General features: G+C 35.7%; 4 non-coding genes and 1 pseudogene across 4 annotated transcripts; all 5 read right to left on the reverse strand.

Annotated features, from left to right (window-relative positions):
* Positions 1 to 83: 83 nt before the first annotated feature.
* Positions 84 to 157, reverse strand: LOC137752318 (small nucleolar RNA SNORD113/SNORD114 family). Its single transcript, XR_011071165.1, has one exon. It is a non-coding gene; the product is annotated as a small nucleolar RNA SNORD113/SNORD114 family (small nucleolar RNA).
* Positions 158 to 2,373: 2,216 nt separating this feature from the next.
* LOC137752407 (small nucleolar RNA SNORD113/SNORD114 family) lies at positions 2,374 to 2,448 on the reverse strand. Its single transcript, XR_011071176.1, has one exon. It is a non-coding gene; the product is annotated as a small nucleolar RNA SNORD113/SNORD114 family (small nucleolar RNA).
* Positions 2,449 to 4,842: 2,394 nt separating this feature from the next.
* Positions 4,843 to 4,917, reverse strand: LOC137752470 (small nucleolar RNA SNORD113/SNORD114 family). Its single transcript, XR_011071184.1, has one exon. It is a non-coding gene; the product is annotated as a small nucleolar RNA SNORD113/SNORD114 family (small nucleolar RNA).
* A 1,305-nt stretch (positions 4,918 to 6,222) lies between these two features.
* Positions 6,223 to 6,300, reverse strand: LOC137752477 (small nucleolar RNA SNORD113/SNORD114 family; annotated as a pseudogene).
* A 2,002-nt stretch (positions 6,301 to 8,302) lies between these two features.
* LOC137752535 (small nucleolar RNA SNORD113/SNORD114 family) lies at positions 8,303 to 8,377 on the reverse strand. The gene has a single exon (XR_011071190.1). It is a non-coding gene; the product is annotated as a small nucleolar RNA SNORD113/SNORD114 family (small nucleolar RNA).
* Positions 8,378 to 20,904: the final 12,527 nt, after the last annotated feature.

Genomic DNA, 20,904 nt, shown 5'->3' on the forward strand with positions numbered 1-20,904 from the left:
TGATCAAGACACCTGAATATTCTGAACTTCTGCTATACACTCATTTCCATAAAGGAAAAAAAAGAGAAGGCCACTTTTAAATGATGGACCTCAGAGTTACAGATGGCTTTAATCAAAAGTTTTGATTCAGACACCCTCCAATCTCATCATTGGTCCAGGCTTGGCACTCTTTTTCTTTGTTATTTATACCTTCATTTTCCCATGAGTCACAGACTCCCAAAAACAGGATCCTTGATATAACTATGATAATTGTCTCTAGACTGATTTCTGACAGAGCTTTCAGACTAGATCTAAGTGTAGCCTTGCTTCATCTCAGTACCATCACAAAAAATGACCCATCATTGGGCCATGTTGATTTAATTCACCCAATTTTAAACATGCTGTAGTGAACATCCAAAAACCACAATGGTACCCTACATCTAGAACACACACAATAAGTTCCACCTTCTAAGAGCGTCCTCTAAACAATTAATAGGCTGGATCTCTAACAATATGGAAATGCTTAAACCAACTGCAGTGCAGAAATAATATGAAATAGCAAATGGTTCTGAAAATTAATTAAATGCCTTTCATTTCTTTTTAAAATGAATCTCAGAGGTGCTGAAATGTGTTAATTCTACTCCTTGGCCCATAACACATTCTTCACTATTAGTCCATACTTGGTGTTCTTGGATTTGGTTTTTATGTATACAACCTTTTGTTCTCTTGAACCACCTCAGTGACCACACATGAACAAACCATACAAACAAAAAACAGAAACTTTGATTGTTACTTACATTGCTCCTTACCTACAGAAGTAACAGCTAAGATCTTCATCATTGGACAATGACTGAATCCAACGTGGAGTGTTCATTCAGAAGGAAAAGGCAGATTTTTAAAAGAATGAAAAGTGTAAACTTAGATTTTTAAAATAGAAGTTAGTTCTGCATTACTAGATTAACCAGAAACATTGGTTTGTGTCACATTTTCATCAATCCATCCAACAGTGGTATCCTTTTCATCTATTGACTTAATTTTTAGTGTGAAATAAAATAATGAAGACTTTTTAAATGTTTTTATGAAGATGTTTTAATCTATCACCCAATATAGGAACTATAACTATTATTAATATTTGTCTATACCCCTACCTAATCGCAAAAAGGCCACATAATTTTTTTAATGGGGAAAACTTTTGCAAAATGTGATGAATTTAAATTCTTATTTCAAAAAACAATCTGACCCCTTGGTGCCATATACTTTAACTCATGTACTTATTGATTAATTTATTCACTCATTTATTTAATAATTCTAAGCATAATTTAATTATCTAGACCTTCTTTTTTGAAAGGAAATACAAACTGATAGAGCCATCTGCTATTCAAAACTAAATACTATTACATGCAACTTTATCTATCAGCAATGACCAAAATGGTAACCACTGGCCACTTATAGCTTGAAATGTGCCTAGTGTTACTAAGGAACTAAATTTTTATTTTTGGCTGTTTGAATTTAAATGTTAACAGCAAGATGTGTTTAGAGAGTGGGGTCTATATGATCCTTCTTAAAGATGGAGGGGCTCAGATCTTTTTTATTTAAGTGGATTTCTAGGCAATAAAACAGGATTAATCATGCTCCTTCACATATTACATATGCTCCTAACTGGCCCACAGTTTGTACTCTTCTAAATAATAGATTGAGATATGAAATTATGCTTTTGCTCACTTATAATAATAGCACCAATATTGGTGAAGCCTAAGAACACTTGACAAAAATGCTGAGAGACACTAAATCTATCCATTTGATGATTACTCACAAAAATCATCAAATGCATTTACTTTTTTAAAAATAAAAATCAATGAACACAAGAGGATTCATAATTAGCATATTCTCAAATCTCATGCTTAGACCTTTTGTATGTTTCAATAACTATCTAATCATTTGTATTTTATTTTTCATTATTGATTATATTAAACTACTATTTATTAAATGTTATATTAATATGTTTATCATGATTTGTTATATTACTATTGAATATATTTATTAAGTATTATTATTGTACAGTTATGTAAATATTCTTAAAGTAAGACATACAACCAGAAACTCACCACCAACCAAGAACAACACTGACGTTCACATATATCTATGCTCCCAAAGGAGGAGTAGCCTTGGTCTATTTTATTGAACTCAAATTTTCAGAAATGTATTAACAATAATTTTTGGTTCATAAGCTCCTTTCATAATTGGACAAGGTGTAGCCCTCCTCTTTATACTTTATTTATTCATACATTTATTTACTTACAATAATACAATCCACATTCATAAACAACAAAAGGTCAAGAACACAATCCTTGAATATTTCTGACTTCCTCTGTAAGCACATTTCCCAAAGATGCAACGGACCTCAGAGTTACAGACTGGGTTTAATCAAAATGTTATTCAGATGCCCCACGCATACTCATCATCGATCCAGACTTGGTATTCTGTGCCTTTGTTTGATATGTTGTTCTTGACTTATTCATTGATTCATTAATAATAATACAGTCAATGTCCATTAAGATATTCATTAAGATATGAATATGTCTGTGAACATTCACTTCCTACAGAGCTAGAGAAGTAGCTCTCTTTGTGCAATGCAGCCCAGCATTGAAAATATGAGTAAATCAATTTCCTTGCATCATATCAGTTCCATATTAGCCATTCGTCCATGCTTGGACCTCTTTCACTTAACATCCATATTTTAAAGATGAACAATGAACTTCCATTTTATACCACAACTAAGAAAAATGCAAAATTTTCCATTTTTGTATATTCTCCTCCTCAGTGGGTTCACAGTCTATAACAATACCAATGGAGAAGTTTATATCCACTGTGGTAAAAAAATTAAATGGAATATTAAAATTTTCTGAAAATGAGTGAAATGCCTTTCATCTTGTTGTCCTAATAAATTCAGTCATGCTGAAATGCTGAAATGGAGTAATCATAATTCTGAATTCCTAACACATTTTAATCATTGGTCAATGCATGACCATCTTGAATTGTTTGTGTATGTAGCCATTTATTCCTTCAAAACATCTCAGTGGATACCCATGACCAAGCCCCCCAAGTAGAACATGAACTTTATCACTTACATAGATCTCTTCTCTCTTTATCCAAAGAGGTAAAACTCAAGATCTTTGCCATGGGCTAATAATCAAATATGGTAGAGTTGTTCATTCTGAGCAGTAAAAAGCAAATTTTAAAAAGAATCAATCTACAATTACCCATTTTTAAAAATCAATAATCAGGTAACAGGGGCTTCCCTGGTGGCGCAGTGGTTGAGAGTCTGCCTGCCAATGCAGGGGACACGGGTTCGAGCCCTGGTCTGGGAAGATCCCACATGCCACGGAGCAACTGGGCCCGTGAGCCACAATTGCTGAGCCTGCGCGTCTGGAGCCTGTGCTCCGCAACAAGAGAGGCCGCGATGGTGAGAGGCCCGCGCACCGCGATGAGGAGTGGTCCCCACTTGCCGCAACTGGAGAAAGCCCTCGCACAGAAACGAAGACTCAACACAGTCATAAATAAATAAATACATAAATAAAAGAACGTGAATTTCTTAAAAAAAAAGAAAAAAAAAGTTTTAAAAAAAATTAAAAAAAAAAAAAAATCAGGTAACAATAATCCTTGGTTTGCTTTCTATTCTCAACATTTGGAAAGAGAGAGCTCTACTTTATATTTATTAACTTGTGCACAATTTTTTAATTTTAAATAATACAATGAACACCACTGGATCTAGCAGTAAACAGAAGAAAAATAAGTATAATTATTAAGAATATGTCTCCCTACTTACTACCCACGAAGAGCCAAGATCATCTTTTTTATTGAACTTTATTTGTGTGGCATTGGATACATGGGAGATTCAACTCATGGCACAATCTCACCAATGGTCCAAGCTTTACCCTACTTAATATATTTATTAATTAACTCACTAATTCCTTTATTTAATTACTCATGGAATAATAAGACCATCCCTTTATTTTTCTAAAAGAATTCCAAAAAGCTTAAACAATCATCAAACCAGAACTGAAACACTATTATTTACAAATGTCTATGTACACCATTGGAAAGCCCTATGACTCTTTATCTTCCTGTGGACATCAGTTGTGTAAAACATGATGAATCACAATCTTTACATCCCATTGCATGCTTTCCATTGAGGCAATACTGGCTGACAGTTTTGAAAAATTGATTGAGATACAAATGTATACATTTGTTCACTTGTAATTAAACTTCAATATCTGTGACCCACCCGCACTGGATAAGCACCTTGAATAATATTTACATTTGTCCTAATGTCATTACCCAAAAGAATAGCAAACTGGTTACTTTAATTTAAGTTTGTTTGTTGCAACATAAAATTGCATTAAAAGATTGAATTAATCACAAATGTGGTTGAATAAAAGAGTCTCATCATCATTCCATGCTTTCCCTCCCAATTACACAGTTTATTCAATCAACTATTTATGTAAATGTATTTCTCTTTCCTTAATAAAATGATCGATTGGCAACTCGCCTCCACACAAAACAAAAACATTGAGTTTTGTGTGCAAATGACCATATGCTCCTTACAAAAATGATAAGAGCCTTGACTATTAATTTACTGGGACTAAAAATCTCAAAATTGTTTTCGTAATTATCAATGTTTCATTACATGCTTTAAAAAGTAGTACACATATATCTCTCTTATTCCTCATTCACTGATATATTTCTTTATTCATAGGCTAAATTTATTCTAATAACGCTATTCATACCCCAAACCAAAAAGCCTGAGAATAAGGTGTTGTACGTGCATTTCCCACAAAGAGAATAATGAGATGTCTCTTCGCTTTGGACCTCAGAGTTGCAGATGGGCTTAATCAAAATTCTTGTTTCAGAAACCCCATGAGATTCATCACTGGTCCTTGCTAGAAATTTTTTTTTCATTTATTGATTAACTTTCTGATGCACAAATAATAATACAATCACAAAATTCCAAAAACAAGATCCTTGAATTTTAGGTTCTCACCCTATAGAGCTAATAAACGACATTTCTTCTATAATGGAACTCAAACCTGCACATGTGGATGGGTCAACATCCCGGCTTTGTATCAAACCCACATTCAGCATTGCTTCCTGTGTGGCCCTCTTTTATTTAATTCATCTGTATGTCAAAGATGGTTCCATGAAAAATAATGAAACCACCATCTGAATCACCTCTGGGCTGCCCACAAAGAGTCATCAGCCCCTCTACCCACAGGCAAATGGTGAAATCAACCATGGTAGAAAATAGAAAATAATATTAAACAGCTCAGAGAATAAATTAAATAACTTCTATCTCCTTTTAAAATGACCTCAGTTGTGCTGATTTAGATTAAACATAATTTGGGGTTTGTAACATATTCCCATCATTGGTCCATACTTGAAGTGTTTTATATATTTCATGTACGTAGTACATAATTATTACTTCGGAATTCTTCAGCTAACGTTCATGAATAAACCATTCAAACAAAGAATGTGAACCAAGGGACTTACTTATATTAGACTTTATGCTCCTTGCTTACGATAACAATTCTTTATTAAGTGATTAAATCAGCTGTCCTGTGTTCACTCTGGGGAGGAAAAAGCAGATTTAGACTAGATTTCAATTTTTTAATGATTGTTAGTCAGGCAGAACTAGATAACAATAAACTTTGGCTCAAAAATGTAATTTTTAACTAATCCAGTATTGAATTCTTAGTTATGAATAATATAATAAACATTATTAACTCCACCACCTAGCCCAAGATTAAGATCTGTAACAATTACAAATTTCCACTAATATAAACATCTGTTAAGTACATGGTTATTTAATAGATTATTGACTGATGCAAACACTTTTCCTTTTCCTAATTAAAAAATAGCAAACTACCAAAACTCAAAACATTGCCTCCTGACCACAGATACTCATATGTTCCATGTGAAAGAGGATTACAGACTAAACCGGTTCATTTTACTTCAGAATTGTATTAATATTAATACTTATTTTATTGCACTCTACTGATTGTTCCATGAGCAGATCTCTTCGTTTTTCAGATGTACATTTCTTTCTTTATTCGTGCACTGATTCACTTGCAATAATACAATCCATATCCATGAACCACAAAAGCCCAGGAACAAGTTTATTGTCTTTTCCTAACTTCTACTACTAGTTAATGTCTACAGAGAATATTTACTAGTTCTCTTTCCATAGTGGACCTCAAAGTTACACAGAGCGCTTAATCAAAGTTATTGACTCAGATACCTCCACCAATACCCATCATCGACCCAGGCATGTCTTTCTATTTCTTCATCCACTTATGCCTTCTTGAACTGATTCACTCGTTCATGAATTCACGGATAATTATACAATCAATAACCTTCGGTGACGCAAAACTAAGAACAAAAGCCTTAAATACAACCAAGATCTGTTCATTGCCCCTGTTCATGCAGAGCGAATAGACTCAGTCACATTTCACTGTGAGGCTCTGTTTTACATGTAGGGGTTAATCAGCATGCTTGCTTCATATCAATCCCTTTCTTAAGATTAGTGCCCACCTGCTACTCTTTCACTTGATTTGGCCTTACATTAAAGCTAGTGTAATCAACAACCACAGACCTATCATCTTAGCCCACAACTGACAAAAATGACATCTGCCATCTTCCAAAGTACTCCAGCCTCAAAGAGTTAGCAACTGAGGTCTTAATCAATGAAGAAATGGATTCAGCAAATGTGGCAAGAATATTAAGTAGGAAGTTAAACTGCTCTGAAAATATGTGAAATGCCCTCCATCACTTAAGTAATGGTCCTTAGTCGGGCCGAGTCAAATTAATCATAAATGTTAGTTTATGACACATTCCAATCATGGGCTGGTAACTGGCATTCCTTAATTTCATGTACTATTTAACTATTTATTTTATTGAAATAATTTAGTGGGATCCCATTAATAACCCCCATCGGAGCTTAGAACACCAACATTGATGTTTCCTTAGTTTGGTCTTTAAGCTCCTTAGTCTCAGAAGTAAGGGTCTTCACCCTTAGAGAATGATTAAATCAGATGTGTGGTGTTCATTCTATAAAGAAAAAAAAGAGCCTATTATTAAAAACTATAGAGTTAGCTTTTTTCAAATTGTTATAACACATTCTCATCATTTTCCTAAGAATGGCACTCCTTTATTTACTTACTTAAATTTTACTATTAAATAATGTGAATACCACTGAATTCATTATTCAACACAAAATTAAAACTACAATTAGAGATATCTGACTTTACCTGCTACTTACATAGGAAGAGCCAAGATCATCTTATTGGACTGACTTCTGCAGAATTGGACATATTTACTATGTTTCATGGTACAATCTCACCAATCCTCCACTATATGGACTTACAGATTCATTCACCTACTGATTTATTTTATTTTTCAGGGAATAATATTATCATGTCTTTATTTTTCTAAAGAAAACTCAAAATGGTTAGACACTAACCCAGAATCAAATTACTGGAACTTGGAAAGGTTCAGGTGTACCATTCAAAAAATAGAAGAGCTTAGAATTTTTCCTAGAATATCTGACCCAGAAAACAAGATGAATCAGTATCCTGATATCAAAACATGTGTTCTGAATTGGTCTGTGGTTTGCTGACTTCTTAAAAATAGATTGAGATATAAAAGTATACCTTCTTTCTCTTATACAAACATATCAGTATCTGTGATCTTATCCACTAGACAAGAACACTGAACAAAATTTATGTCTATCTATGGTCATTGCCATTGAGAATAACAGACTTGCTTCTTTTTTTATTGTTTTAACAAAAATCAATGAAAAAAAGGATTGGATTAATTAGAAGTGTTGTCTTACCAAACATTCTCATCAGTGGTCTCTGGCTCTCAATTACGTGGTTATTTAAACAAGTATTTATACAAGTAAATGCATTTGCATTTCCTTAATACTACAACCAGTGAGCAACCCACCACCAACACAGAACAAAAACTGTTATATACAAATGACCATACATATACCACCTTCCAGAGCAGTAACAGTCTCTACTATTAATGTATAGTAAAGAGTCAGAGTCTCAGCTAGATTTTAATAACAATCCATGTTTCGTTACATTCCTTAATAATAGGTACATGACTTATTATATTTTTTAATTTATTGATACATTTTACCTATTTATGGGTCAACTTTATAATAAAAATACAATCCATCCCCAAGAACCACAAAAGTACAAACACAAGGTACCATGTGCTCTTTTCCCACAGAGGGAATAATTTAGCCATGTGTCTCTTTGCCATGGACCTCAGAAGTGCATATGGGTTTAATCAAAACTCCTGTTTCAGATACCCCATGGAACTCATCATCGATCCAGACACGTTGTTCTTTCTGCATTTACTTATTAATTGATCCATGAATAACAATACAATCATAAAACTCCAGGAACAAAATCTCCTTTTATAATGGACCTCAGAGAACATGCGTGATCAATCAACATCCATGCTTCATACCAAATCCACATTCACCATTGGTCCTTCTGGGTGTTTCTTTTATTTAGTTTGCCCATGTTTTAACGATGGTTCAATGAAAAGTGATGAAACCACCATCTTTAATCACTTCTCAAACACAGAGTCTTCCATGGGCTTGTGGGTTGCCACAGAGTTATCAGTCAGTGCTATATCAATACGAGAATGTTTAAGTCATTTGTGGAGGATCATGTAATGTAATATTAAGTAGTTCTAAAAATGAACGAAACAACTACTGAATTTGACTGCTGAATTAGACTAAACATAATTTTTGATTCATAACATATTCCCATCATTGGTCCATATTGGGGATTTTTATTTCCTTTATACACATTGACTCTTTTGAAATACCACTAAATATTTGTGAACAAATCATCCTACCCAAGGATAGGAACTTCAAGTCTTACTTACTTATTTTTCTCTAGGTTCTTAACTCACAGAGCTAACTGTCAAGATTTTGCTTCTTAGAAAATGAATAAGTGTGCTGTCCTGTGATCATTCTGTGGAGGAAGAAGGAGAATTAAACTAGAATTTAAGCGTATTTTAGTTACTTGGAGCTAGGTAGTTATAAACTTTGGTCCTTTTTAATTAATCCAGTATTCGACTTTTACTTTTAGATACTTTTAGTTATAGCCACTGTTGAATTCACACATAAGAATAAGAAAGATATTTATCAAAAATATCTTTATAGTTTAACAGTTTTAACAGAATAAAAGACAATTTTAATGGATGCTACTTTTGCAGAATTAGGTACATTTAAATCTTTATTTGGGTACATTTAAGTCCAATAAAGGGTTAATAGCCAACATATACAAACAGCTCATACAACTCAACATTAAAAAAAAAAAAACGATTAAAAATGAGCAGAAGAACTGAATAAGCATTCTCCCAAAGAGGAAAAGCAGGCAGCCAAGAGGCACATGAGAAGATGCTCAACATCGCTAATCATCAGGGAAATACAAATCAAAACCACAATGAGATACCACCTCACACCTGTCAGAATGGCCATCATGAAACATAACACAAATAACAAATGTTGGCAAGGATGTGGAGAAAAGGAAATGCTCATATACTGTTGGTAGGAATGTAAAATGTGGAAAACAGTATGGAGGTTTCTCAAAAACCTAAAAATAGAACTATCCTATAATCCAGCAATTCCACTCCTGGGTATATATTCAGAAAAAAACCCCACGAATTTGAAAAGATACATGCACCCCAATGTTCATAGCAGCATTATTTACAATTGCCAAGATATGGAAGCAACCTAAGTGTCCATGAACAGATGAATGGATAAAGAAGATGTGGGGTGTGTGTGTGTGTGTGTGTGTGTGTGTGTGTGTGTGTGTGTGTATAATGGAATACTACTCGGCCATAAAAAAGAATGAAATAATGCCATTTGCAGCAACATGGATGGACCTAGAGTTTATCATACGGACATTAAGTGAAGTCAGACAGAGAAAGAAAGTATGAATCTAACAAATACAACAAACTAGTGAACATAACAAAAAAGAAACAGACTAGCAGATACAGAGAACAAACTAGTGGTTATCAGTGGGGAGAGAAAAGGGGGAGGGGAAATATAGGGGTAAGGAATTACGAGGTACAAACTATTAGGTATAAAATAAGCTATAAGGATGTGTTGTATAACACAGGGAATATAGTCAATAGTTTATAGTAACTATAAATGGAGTATATAACCTTTAAAAGTTGTGAACCACTATATTGTACCCCTGTAATTTTATGTATTATATATCAACTATACTTCAGTTCAAAAAAAACAGAAAAAGAAAGCACCCATAATCTCATTTTAAAAAATTCTTAGGGGCTTCGGTCGGATCGCAGGGAGAGGACTGGGGTTGGCGGCGTGAACACAGCCTGAAGGGGCTAGTGCGCCACAGTTAGCCGGGAGGGAGTCCGGGAAAAGGTCTGGAGCTGCCGAAGAGGCAAGAGACTTTTTCTTCCCTCTTTGTTTCCTGGTGCGCGAGGAGAGGGGATTCAGAGCGCCGCCTAAACGAGCTCCAGAGACGGGCGCGAGCTGTGGCTATCAGCGCGGACCACAGAGACGGGCAGGAGACGCTAAGGCTGCTGCCGCCGCCACCAACAAGCCTGTGTGCGAGCACAGGTCACTCTCCACACCGCCCCTGCCGGGAGCCGGTGCAGCCCGCCACCGCCAGGGTCCTGTGAGCCAGGGACAACTTCCCCGGGAGAACGCACGGCGCGCTTCCGGCTGGTGCAACGTCACGACGCCTCTGACGCCGCAGGCTCGCCCCGCCTCCTCCGTACCCCTCCCTCCCCCCGGTCTGAGTGAGCCAGAGCCCCCGAAGCAGCTGCCCCTTTAACCCCGTCCTGTCTGAGCGAAGAAGAGACGCCCTCAGGCGACATAACGCAGAGGCGGGTCCAAATCCAAAGTTGAACCCTGGGAGCTGTGCAAACAAAGAAGAGAAAGGGAAATCTCTCCCAGCAGCCTCAGGAGCAGCGGACTAAATCTCCACAATCAACTTGATGTACCTGCATCTGTGGTATACCTGAATAGACAACGAATCATCCCAAATTGAGGATGTGGACTTTGGGAGCAAGATATATTATTTTTTCCTCTTTTTGTGAGTGTGTATGTGTATGCTTCTGTGTGAGATTTTGTCTGTATAGCTTTGCTTTCACCATTTGTCCTAGGGTTCTGTCCGTCCATTTTTTTTGTTTTTGTTTTTGGTTTTTTTTACTTAAAAAAATTTTTTTCTTAATAATTATTTTTTATTTTAATAACTTTATTTTATTTTATCTTACTTTATTTTATTTTATTTTATTCTCTTTCTTTCTTTCTTTCTATTTTTTCTCCCTTTTCTTCTGAGCCATGTGGATGAAACGCTCTTGGTGCTCCAGCCAGGAATCAGGGCTGTGCCTCTGAGGCGGGAGAGCCAACTTCAGGACACTGGTCCACAAGAGACCTCCCAGCTCCATGGAATACCAAATGGTGAAAATCTCCCAGAGATCTCCATCTCAACACCAAGACCCAGCTTCACTCAACGACCAGCAAGCTACAGTGCTGGACACCCCATGCCAAACAAATAGCAAGACAGGAACACAGCCCCATCCATTAGCAGAGAGGCTGCCTAAAATCATAATAAGGCCACAGACACCCCAAAACACACCACCAGACGTGGACCTGCCCACCAGAAAGACAAGATCCAGCCTCATCCACCAGAACACAAGCACTAGTCCCCTCCACCAGGAAGCCTACACAACCCACTGAACCAACCTTAGCCACTGGGGACAGATACCAAAAACAACGGGAACTACGAACCTGCAGCCTGTGAAAAGGAGACCCCAAACACAGTAAGTTAAGCAAAATGAGAAGACAGAAAAACACACAGCAGATGAAGGAGCAAGGTAAAAACCCACCAGACCGAACAAATGAAGAGGAAATAGGCAGTCTACCTGAAAAAGAATTCAGAATAATGATAGTAAAGATGATCCAAAATCTTGGAAATAGAACAGACAAAATGCAAGAAACATTTAACAAGGACCTAGGAGAACTAAAGAGTAAACAAGCAACGATGAACAACACAATAAATGAAATTAAAAATACTCTAGAAGGGATCAATAGCAGAATAACGGAGGCAGAAGAACGGATAAGTGACCTGTAAGATAAAATAGTGGAAATAACTACTGCAGAGCAGAATAAAGAAAACAGAATGAAACAAACTGAGGACAGTCTCAGAGACCTCTGGGACAACATTAAACGCACCAACATTCGAGTTATAGGGGTCCCAGAAGAAGAAGAGAAAAAGAAAGGGACTGAGAAAATATTTGAAGAGATTATAGTTGAAAACTTCCCTAATATGGGAAAGGAAACAGTTAATCAAGTCCTGGAAGCACAGAGAGTCCCATACAAGATAAATCCAAGGAGAAACACGCCAAGACACGTATTAACCAAACTATCAAAAATTAAATATAAAGAAAACATATTAAAAGCAGCAAGGGAAAAACAACAAATAACACACAAGGGAATCCCCATAAGGTTAACAGCTGAACTTTCAGCAGAAACTCTGCAAGCCAGAAGGGAGTGGCAGGACATATTTAAACTGATGAAGGAGAAAAACCTACAACCAAGATTACTCTACCCAGCAAGGATCTCATTCAGATTTGATGGACAAATTAAAACCTTTACAGACAAGCAAAAGCTGAGAGAGTTCAGCACCACCAAACCAGCTTTACAACAAATGCTAAAGGAACTTCTCTAGGCAAGAAACACAAGAGAAGGAAAACACCTACAATAACAAACCCAAACATTTAAGAAAATGGGAATAGGAACATACATAATGATAATTACCTTAAATGTAAATGCATTAAATGCTCCCACCAAAAGACACAGACTGGCTGAATGGATACAAAAACAAGACCCATATATATGCTGTCTACAAGAGACCCACTTCAGACCTAGGGACACATACAGACTGAAAGTGAGGGGATGGAAAAAGATAGTCCATACAAATGGAAATCAAAAGAAAGCTGGAGTAGCAATTCTCATATGAGACAAAATAGACTTTAAAATAAAGACTATTACAAGAGACAAAGAAGGACACTACATAATGATCAAGAGATCGATCCAAGAAGAAGATATAACAATTGTAAATATTTATGCACCCAACACAGGAGCACCTCAATACATAAGGCAAATACTAACAGCCATAAAAGGGGAAAGCAACAGTAACACAATCATAGAAGGGGACTTTAACACCCCACTTTCACTAATGGACAGATCATCCAAAATGAAAATAAATAAGGAAACACAAGCTTTAAGTGATGCATTAAACAATATGGACTTAATTGATATTTATAGGACATTCCACCCAAAAACAACATAATACATATTTTCCTCAAGTGCTCATGGAACATTCTCCAGGATAGATCATATCTTGGGCCACAAATCAAGCCTTGGTAAATTTAAGAAAATTGAAATCGTATCAAGTATCTTTTCCAACCACAAAGCTATGAGACTAGATATCAATTACAGGAAAAGATCTGTAAAAAATACAAACACATGGAGGCTAAACAATACACTACTTAATAACAAAGTGATCACTGAAGAAATCACAGGGGAAATCAAAAAATACCTAGAAACAAATGACAATGGAGACACGATGACCCAAAACCTACGGGATGCAGCAAAAGCAGTTCTAAGAGGGAAGTTTATAGCAATACAATCCTACCTTAAGAAACAGGAAACATCTCAAATAAACAACCTAACCTTCCACCTAAAGCAATTAGAGAAAGAAGAACAAAAAAACCCCAAAGTTAGCAGAAGGAAAGAAATCATAAAGATCAGATCAGAAACAAATGAAAAGGAAATGAAGGAAACAATAGCAAAGATCAATAAAACTAAAAGCTGGTTCTTTGAGAAGATAAACAAAATTGATAAACCATTAGCCAGACTCATCAAGAAAAAAAGGGAGAAGACTCAAATCAATAGAATTAGAAATGAAAAAGGAGAAGTAACAACTGACACTGTAGAAATACAACCAATCATGAGAGATTACTACAAGCAATTCTACACCAATAAAATGGACAACCTGTAAGAAATGGGCAAATTCTTAGAAATGCACAACCTGCCGAGACTGAACCAGGAAGAAATGGAAAATATGAACAGACCAATCACAAGCACTGAAATTGAAACTGCGATTAAAAATCTTCCAACAAACAAAAGCCCAGGAACAGTTGGCTTCACAGGCGAATTCTATCAAACATTTAGAGAAGAGCTAAAACCTATCCTTCTCAAACTCCTCCAAAATATAGCAGAGGGAGGAACACTCCCAAACTCATTCTATGAGGCCACCATCACCCTGATACCAAAACCAGACAAAGATGTCACAAAGAAAGAAAAATACAGGCCAATATCACTGATGAACATAGATGCAAAAATCCTCAACAAAATACTAGCAAACAGAATCCAACAGCACGTTAGAAGAATCATACACCATTATCAAGTGGGGTTTATCCCAGGAATGCAAGGATTCTTCAATATACGCAAATCAATCAACGTGATACACCATATTAACAAATTGAAGGAGAAAAACCATATGATCATCTCAATTGATGCAGAGAAAGCTTTCAACAAAATTCAACACCCATTTATGATAAAACCCCTTCAGAAAGTAGGCATAGAGGGAACTTTCCTCAACATAATAAAGGCCATATATGAGAAACCCACAGCCAACATCATCCTCAATGGTGAAAAACTGAAACCATTTCCACTAACATCAAGAACAAGACAAGGTTGCCCACTCTCGCCACTATTTTTCAACATAGTTTTGGAAGTTTTAGCCACAGCATTCAGAGAAGAAAAAGAAACAAAAGGAATCCAAATCGGAAAAGAAGTAAAGCTGTCACTGTTTGCAGATGACATGATACTATACATAGAGAATCCTAAAGATGCTACCAGAAAACTACTAGAGCTAATCAATGAATTTGGTAAAGTAGCAGGATACAAAATTAATGCTCCGAAATCTCTTGCATTCCTATACACTAATGATGAAAAATCTGAAAGTGAAATTAAGAAAACACTCCCATTTACCATTGCAATAAAAAGAATAAAATATCTAGGAATAAACCTACCTAAGGAGACAAAAGACCTGTATGCAGAAAATTTTAAGACACTGATGAAAGAAATTAAAGATGGTACAAAGAGATGGAGAGATATACCATGTTCCTGGATTGGAAGAATCAACATTGTGAAAATGACTCTACTACCCAAAGCAATCTACAGATTCAATGCAATCCCTATCAAAATACCACTGGCATTTTTCACAGAAATAGAACAAAAAATTTCACAATTTGTATGGAAACACAAAAGACCCCCAATAGCCAAAGCAATCTTGAGAAAGAAAAATGGAGCTGGAGGAATCAGGCTCCCTGACTTCAGACTATACCACAAAGGTACAATAATCAAGACAGTATGGTACTGGCACAAAAACAGAAATATAGATCAATGGAACAGGATAGAAAGCCCAGAGATAAACCCACGCACATATGCTCACCTTATCTTTGATAAAGGAGGCAAGCATATACAGTGGAGAAAAGACAGACTCTTCAATAAGTGGTGCTGGGAAAACTGGACAGGTACATGTAAAAGTATGAAATTAGAACACTCCCTAACACCACCCACAAAAATAAACTCAAAATGGATTAAAGACCTAAATGTAAGGCCAGACACTATCAAACTCTTAGAGGAAAACATAGGCAGAACACTTTATGACATAAATCACAGCAAGATCTTTTTTGACCCACCTCCTAGAGAAATGGAAATAAAAACAAAAATAAACAAATGGGACCTAATGAAACTTCAAAGCTTTGGCACAGCAAAGGAAACCATAAACAAAACGAAAAGACAAAAAAAAAAAAAAAAAAAAAAAAAAACGAAAAGACAACCCTCAGAAAGGGAGAAAATATTTGCAAATGAAGCAACTGACAAAGGATTAATCTCCAAAATTTACATGCAGCTCAATATCAAAAAAACAAATAACCCAATCCAAAAATGGGCATAAGACCTAAATATACATTTCTCCAAAGAAGATATACAGATGGCCAACAGACACATGAAAGAATGCTCAACATCATTAATCATTAAAGAAATGCAAATCAAAACTACAACAAGATATCATCTCACACTGGTCAGAATGGCCATCATCAAAAAATCTAGAAACAGTAAATGCTGGAGAGGGTGTGGAGAAAAGGGAACCCTCTTGCACTCTTGGTGGGAATGTAAATTGATACAGCCACAATGGAGAACAGTATAGAGGTTCCTTAAAAAACTAAAAATAGAACTACCATACGACCCAGCAATCCCACAACTGGGCCTATACCCTGAGAAAACCATAATTCAAAAAGAGTCATGTACCAAAATGTTCATTGCAGCTCTATTTACAATAGCCAGGACATGGAAGCAACCTAAGTGTCCATCATCAGATGAATGGGTAAAGAAGATGCGGCACATATATACAATGGAATATTACTCAGCCATAAAAAAGAACAAAACTGAGTTATTTGTAGTGAGGTGGATGGACCTAGAGACTGTCATACAGAGTGAAGTAAGTCAGAAAGAGAAAAACAAATACCGTATGCTAACACATATATATGGAATCTAAAAAAAAAAGGTCATGAAGAACCTAGGGACAAGATGGGAATAAAGGTGCAGACCTACTAGAGAATGGACTTGAGGATACGGGGAGGGGGAAGGGTAAGCTGGGACAAAGTGAGAGAGTGGCATGGACATATATACACTACCAAACGTAAAATAGATAGCTAGTGGGAAGCAACCGCATAGCACAGGGAGATCAGCTCGGTGCTTTGTGACCACCTAGAGGGGTGGGATAGGGAGGGTGGGAGGGAGGGAGATGCAAGAGGGAAGAGATATGGGAACATATGTATATGTATAACTGATTCACTTTGTTATAAAGCAGAAACTAACACACCATTGTAAAGCAATTATACTCCAACCAAAAAAAAAAAAATTCTTATTTCACATTCTCAGTGATGACTCTGCTTGATTCAATTTTATATGTTCATTTATTTATTACTTAACTACTCATGGAATGATTAAATCATATGCTCATTATATAAAGAAAGTCAAAATGGTAAACCAGCCAGTAATCCAGAACAGAAATATTATTATATGCAATGAATTATATGTCCCTTATCAAAAATGGGAGTAGGCTAGGAATTTTTTCTTTCTATAATCATCAGTAGCAAAAACCCAAACTTACAGTTATCATTGTCTCATAAAACATGGTCTTCCAATGATCTGTGCTTTCTCTTATTTTAAAGAATTAAGATAGGATTTTATTTATTCATTCAATTATAACAATACATCAATATCTATGAATGCAAAGACACTAGAAATAAATCCTTAATGATACAAACATCTGTCTATCCACTTGTTAGTCACAGACATAACTGACTAGATCATGTTTGGGCTGTTAATAAAATTTAGAGAACACAATCTGTTCAATCCTAATGTTTCTTGTATGACCTGTCATCAACATATGTCCATAACTGCTTCTCATTCAATGAGCTTCTCATTCATTTATGTTAATGTTTCCTGTTTCAAAAACACCAAGAAAACAAAAAACAAAAAAATGGATGCAGCAAAAACAGTGCTTGGAGGGCAACTTATAGCACTGAATGCATACATTAGAAAAGAAGACCTAAGTGTTCGCTGAGAGATGAATGGATAAAGAAATTGTGGTATATATATACATTGTAATATTTTTCAGCCTTAAAGGAGGACATCCTGTCTTTTGCAACAACATGGATGAACATGGAGGACATTATGCTAAGTGAAATAAGCCAGATACAGAAAGAAAAATGCAGAATGATCTCACACATGGAATCTAAAAAAGGTGAATTCATAGAAGCAGAGACTAGACTAGTGGTTACCAGGAGCAGGGAGGTGGAGGAAATAGAAAGATGTTGGTCAAAGGTACAAAGCTGCTATTATGTAAGGTAGGTAAGTTCCAGAAATCTAATGTACAGCATGGTGACCATAGTTAATAAATATATTATATACTGGAAATTTGCTAAGAGAGTAGTTTCAGATGCTCTTATCACAAAAACAAAAAAGCAAAAAACAAAAAGTTAAGTGTGTGAGATGAATATGTTAATTAGCTTGTCTGTGGTAATTATTTCTCTCTCTATATATATATACATCAAAACATCATGTTGTACATCTTAAATATATACAATTTTTATTTAAAGAAAAAAAGAAATATGTAAAATCAGTAATCTAAGTTTCTGCCTTAGAAAACTAGGAAAAGGAAAACAAACTAAATCCAGAGTAAGCAGAAAAAAAGACATAATAAAAATTAAAGCAGAATCAATGAAATTGAAAACAGAGAATCAACAGAGAAAAATCAATGAAACCAAAAGCTATTTATTTTAAAAGATCAATAAAAGCAGTAAGCTACTAGCCATGCTAAGAAAAAAACATAAGAGGACACAAATTACTATTATCAGAAGTCTGAGGAGAAAGCACTACAGATCCCTGGGACATTAGAAGAATAGTCACAGAATACTGTGAACAACTCTATGCCCACAAATTTGATAACCTAGATGAAATAGAGTAGTTCCTCAAAAGACACAATTTGCTAAAATCCAAACAAGAAGAAATAGACAATATGAATAGGCCTATATCCATTAAAGAAATACATCTATGATTAATAACCTTCCAAAACAGAAAGCACCATGCCCAGGTGGGTTCTCTGGTGAATTTTACCAAATATTTAAGGAAAAAATTTTAACAGTTCTCTTAAAGCCTTTTTTATTTATTTATTTATTTAACATCTTTATTGGAGTATAATTGCTTTACAATGGTGTGTTAGTTTCTGCTTTATAACAAAGTGAATCAGTTATACGTATACATATGTCCCCATATCTCTTCCCTCTTGCATCTCCCTCCCTCCCACCCTCCCTATCCCACCCCTCTAGGTGGTCACAAAGCACCGAGCTGATCTCCTTGTGCTATGCGGCTGCTTCCCACTAGCTATCTATTTTACGTTTGCTAGTGTATATATGTCCATGCCACTCTCTCACTTTGTCCCAGCTTACCCTTCCCCCTCCCTGTATCCTCAAGTCCATTCTCTAGTAGGTCTGCATCTTTATTCCCATCTTGCCCCTAGGTTCTTCATGACTTTTTTTTTCTTTTTTCTTTTTTTTAGATTCCATATATATGTGTTAGCATACGGTATTTGTTTTTCTCTTTCTGACTTACTTCACTCTGTATGACAGTCTCTAGGTCCATCCACCTCACTACAAATAACTCAGTTTTGTTCTTTTTTATGGCTGAGTAATATTCCATTGTATATACTTGCCGCATCTTCTTTACCCATTCATCTGATGATGGACACTTAGGTTGCTTCCATGTCCTGGCTATTGTAAATAGAGCTGCAATGAACATTTTGGTACATGACTCTTTTTGAATTATGGTTTTCTCAGGGTATAGGCCCAGTTGTGGGATTGCTGGGTCGTATGGTAGTTCTATTTTTAGTTTTTTAAGGAACCTCTATACTGTTCTCCATTGTGGCTGTATCAATTTACATTCCCACCAAGAGTGCAAGAGGGTTCCCTTTTCTCCACACCCTCTCCAGCATTTACTGTTTCTAGATTTTTTGATGATGGCCATTCTGACCAGTGTGAGATGATATCTTGTTGTAGTTTTGATTTGCATTTCTCTAATGATTAATGATGTTGAGCATTCTTTCATGTGTCTGTTGGCAATCTGTATGTCTTCTTTGTAGAAATTTCTATTTAGGTCTTATGCCCATTTTTGGATTGGGTTGTTTGTTTTTTTGATATTGAGCTGCATGAGCTGTTTGTAAATTTTGGAGATTAATCCTTTGTCAGTTGCTTCATTTGCAAATATTTTCTCCCTTTCTGAGGGTTGTCTTTTCGTCTTGTTTATGGTTTCCTTTGCTGTGCAAAAGCTTTTAAGTTTCATTAGGTCCCATTTGTTTATTTTTGTTTTTATTTCCATTTCTCTAGGAGGTGAGTCAAAAAGGATCTTGCTGTGATTTATGTCATAGAGTGTTCTGCCTATGTTTTCCTCTAAGAGTTTGATAGTGTCTGGCCTTACATTTAGGTCTTTAATCCATTTTGAGTTTATTTTTGTGGGTGGTGTTAGGGAGTGTTCTAATTTCATACTTTTACATGTAGTTGTCCAGTTTTCCCAGCACCACTTATTGAAGAGGCTGTCTTTCCTCCACTGTATAATCTTGCCTCCTTTGTCATAGATTAGTTGACCATATGTGCGTGGGTTTATCTCTGGGCTTTCTATCCTGTTCCATTGATCTACATTTCTGTTTCTGTGCCAGTACCATACTGTCTTGATTATTGTACCTTTGTAGTATAGTCTGAAGTCAGGGAGCCTGATTCCTCCAGCCCCATTTTTCTTTCTCAAGATTGCTTTGGCTATTGGGGGTCTTTTGTGTTTCCATACAAATTGTGAAATTTTTTGTTCTATTTCTGTGAAAAATGCCAGTGGTAGTTTGATAGGGATTGCACTGAATCTGTAGATTGTTAAAGCCTTTTATAGAAGATACAAGCTGAGAAGACACTTCCTAACCCATTCTATGAAGCCAGCATTACCCTAATAAAAAAAAAATTACAAAAAAACTACAGAACAATATCTCTCATGAACATAGGTGCAAAAATCCTCAACAAAATATTAGCAAATTGAATACAACAATGTATAAAAAGAAATACAATATGATCAACTGGAATTTATCCCACTATGCAAGGCTGGTTCAATATTCAAAAGTCAATTAGTGTAATCTAGCACATCAAAAGGCTAAAGGAGAATACTCACAGGATCATATCAATAGATGCAGA

Source organism: Eschrichtius robustus, chromosome 1 (genome assembly GCF_028021215.1).
Source record: "Eschrichtius robustus isolate mEscRob2 chromosome 1, mEscRob2.pri, whole genome shotgun sequence".
NCBI classification, from domain to species: domain Eukaryota; kingdom Metazoa; phylum Chordata; class Mammalia; order Artiodactyla; family Eschrichtiidae; genus Eschrichtius; species Eschrichtius robustus.